The sequence below is a fragment of the Sapajus apella genome, unplaced genomic scaffold, assembly GCF_009761245.1.
Source record: "Sapajus apella isolate SASKATOON/1434 unplaced genomic scaffold, GSC_monkey_1.0 scaffold46, whole genome shotgun sequence".
Taxonomy (NCBI): domain Eukaryota; kingdom Metazoa; phylum Chordata; class Mammalia; order Primates; family Cebidae; genus Sapajus; species Sapajus apella.
Genome location: NW_022436986.1, coordinates 1,842,554 through 1,846,249, shown reverse-complemented (window position 1 = coordinate 1,846,249; position 3,696 = coordinate 1,842,554). Strand labels below are relative to the sequence as shown.

At 43.6% G+C, this 3,696-nt stretch overlaps 1 pseudogene; it reads left to right on the top strand.

Annotated features, from left to right (window-relative positions):
* Nucleotides 1–1,095: 1,095 nt before the first annotated feature.
* On the top strand, nt 1,096–1,552 carry LOC116524899 (annotated as a pseudogene).
* The last annotated feature ends 2,144 nt before the right edge of the window (nt 1,553–3,696 follow it).

The following is a 3,696-nucleotide window of genomic DNA, read 5'->3' as shown; positions in this document are numbered from 1 at the left end:
GGTGGCAGGTGCCTGTAACGCCAGCTAACTGGGAGGCTGAGGAAGGAGAATCACTTGAACCTGGGAGGTGGAGGTTGCAGTGAACTGAGATCGTGCCATTTCACTCTAGCCTGGGCAACAAGAGCAAAACTCCATCTCAAAAAAAAAATTATTTCTTTACATTACAAAATTAACATACACTTGTGGAAATGGACTGCTAAAAATAGAAAGTAGACATTCCTCCCTCTCCTGTCTTCATTTACAGATAGCAAAAAAAAGCTCCCAGAAGGAAGTGACTATGCAATGTCATCTAGTTAATTCCTGGAGGTAGACAATGGGATTGAACAGGGTTGTTTCCTACAGAAAGAGAAGAAGTTGTGATGTTGAGAAGTTTTATTCAATTATCCATATTTATATCTAGGAAGAGACCAAAAGAAAAATAAAAACACTAGGGCTGTCTTCTTAAAAGAAATTAAATGTTTATTAAAGTACTGTGCTAAGAGCTTTATGTGCTTCTGGTGAGGGGTGGGGGGGTGTATGGGACAGGGTCTTGCTCAGTTGACCAGGCTGGGGGCCGGATCACTTGAGGTCAGGAGTTCCAGACCAGCCTGGCCAACGTAATGAAACCTCGTCTCTACTAAAAATATAAAAATTAGCCAGGCATGGTGGCATGTGCCTAATTCCAGCTACTCAGGAGGCTGAGGCAGGAGAATTGTTTGAACCCAGGAGGTGGAGGTTGCAGTGAGCTGAGATTGTGCCATTGCACTCCAGCCTTGGAGAGACCCCATCTCAAAAAAACAACAACAACAAAATTACTGGCCAGTTGTGGTGGCTCATGCCTGTAATTCCATCCCTTTGGGAGGCCGAGGGGGTGGATCACTTGAGACGGAGAGTTCAAGACCAGCCTGGACAACATGAGAAAACTTAAAATACAAAAAATCAGCTGGGCATGGTGACGTTGGCCTGTGGTCCCAGCTACTTGGGAGGCTGAGGTGGGAGGATCACTTGAGCCTCAAAGGCCGAGGTTGCAGTGAGCCAAGATTGTGCCACTGCACTCCAGCCTAGGTGATAGAGGAAGACCCTATCTCTACAAAAAGCTTTGTTTTATCTTAGCGCAGTTGTGGTGTTCGCCGCTGCTCTCCGAGCTTCGCAATGCCATCCAAGGACGACAAGAAGAAAAAAGACACCGGAAAGTCAGCCAAGAAAGACAAAGACCCAGTGAACAAATCCGGGGGCAAGGCCAAAAAGAAGTGGTCCAAAGGCAAACTTCGGGACAAGCTCAATAACTTAGTCTTGTTTGACAACGCTACCTATGACAAATTCTGTAAGGAAGTTCCCAACTATAAACTTATAACTCCAGCTGTGGTCTCTGAGAGACTGAAGATTTGAGGCTCCCTTGCCAGGGCAGCCCTTCAGGAGCTCCTTAGCAAAGGACTTATCAAACTGGTTTCAAAGCACAGAGCTCAAGTGATTTACACCAGAAATACCAAGGGTGGAGAAGCTCCAGCGGCTGGTGAAGACGCATGAATAGGTCCAACCAACTGTGCATTTGGAAAAATAAAACTTTATTAAATCAAAAAATAAAAAAAGTTTTGTTTTGTTTGTTTTGGGTTGGGGTTTCTCTATGATGCCCAGGCTGGTCTTGAATTTTTGGGCTCAAGCAATCCTGCTGCCTTGGTCCCCCAAAGTGCTGAGGTTATAAGGCATGAGCCACCACACCCAGCCTGCTTTAATATTTAAGCCTTACCAAACCCCCAGGAGGGAGGTATAGTTATTGGCATATTTGAGCTGATTGATTTGCTCAAATTCGCACTGCTAGAAAAGTTGAATAATTAGAACTCAGGTCTTTCTGACTCAATCTCACAGGGTAGTTGTGTGTAAATTTAAAACAAGTGACCCTACTTCTGGGCACGTGAAGCCCTGCACCAGAGTTTATGAACATAATAAACATGGGCAGTACATTCCACTCCAAGCCCATGCCTGTTTTTTTTTTAAGACAAAGTCTTGCTCTGTTGCCCAGGCTGGAGTGTAGTGGTGCAATCAATCCACCCATCTCAGCCTCCCAAGTAGTTGGGACTTCAGGCACTTGCCATCACACCCTGCTAATTTTTGTATTTTTTTGTAGAGACGGGATTTTGCCACCATTTTGGCCAGGCTGATTTTTTTAGTCCTACCTGTGCCATTGAGGACCACAGAGCACATTTTAAAAATATACTTCCCACTTCCAAGCAGGGCGTGGTGGCTCACGCCTGTAATCTCAGCACTTTGGGAAGCCAAGGCAAGCAGATCACCTGAGGTCAGGAGTTCAAGACCAGCCTGACCAACATGGAGAAACCCCACCTCTACTAGAAATACCAACGTAGCTGGGCATGGTGGCACATGCCTGTAATCCCAGCTACTCAGGAGGCTGAGGCAGGAGAATTGCTTGAACCTGGGAGGCAGAAGTTGTGGTGAGCCAAAACCGCGCCATTGCACTCCAGCCTGGGAAACCAGTGAAATTCCATCTCAAAAAAAAAAAAAAAAAACACTTCCCAAGACAGTTCTTCAACTATTGGAAAACAGTAAGTATATCTCCCCAAATATACAAGAAGCTAAATATTGTCTTGACCTCCATTCATCCCTCAAATATCATTGCTTCAAGTTTCTAGAAACAGGCTAATTCATTCCATAGATGTTTATCAAGCATTTCATAGGGACCAGGTCCTGAGAGAAGGACTGGGAATACCTAAGATAAATAAGACAGTCCCAGCAGGACTTATAAATAAGACAGGGTTTATTAACTAATGGGAATGACGAACAGAGATGCTCTTAAGCCATGGCACCGGCCCTAGTAGAAGGTGTGTAAATATAGCAGGGGTCTAAGGAGGAGACAGTCAGCTCCACCCAGGAGCTCAGGAGGGCTTCATAGCGGAGGTGGGACTTCTGTCCTGCTAGGTCCATGCACAGATCCCTTTATCTTCCTTTTCATTCAAGGACTTTACCTCCTTCTGCCTTCTTTTCTTGGCATTTCTCTAACACATCCTGTTGGAGTGTTATGTTTCAGGAAAAATTTTAAAAATATATTCATCTGCCACCTTAGAAATGTTTTCATAAGAAGAAAATCTAGCAGCTTGTGACAAGAATGACTATTTCAGCACATAAAGTCTGAAATAATTTTACCAGCTCCCGTTCTTCTTATAGTCCTTCCAACCTGGCTTCCACTCTTTTGTCATTTTTTTTTCTTTTTCTTCCTCTTTCTTTCAGTCTTTTTCTCACTCCCTTTTGAGGCATTTTGACATTCTCCTAGTTGTTCCTCACAACGTAGCTTTTTCACAAACTCAGAGTGGTTTAGTGGCTTGGCAGAGGGCACAAGCTGGGATGTGGCAGAAGCAGGATTTGAACCCAATTCTGATAACATATTCACTCACATTCAGTTATAGGAGAAGAGGTCGCAGGGTTTCTACTTCACCCTTTGTTAATCCAAGAAGGCATACTTGAAAATACAATTATTTCTATCACATGCCAAAACTCAGCCCAAACTCTCCCACCTAGTTGCCTTCTATTCTTTCTGAATAAAATACCTTCTCTTAACTGTGCCTAACCCGTTTCTGCTAAATGTGCACATATCCAACTATTCAATCATCACCTTTACATTAAAAAGTTGCCTTCTCATAATGTTCTGAGCAGGTACATTTGTCAAAGTCCTGTATATTTTCTAATTTTTAAAATTTTAATTTT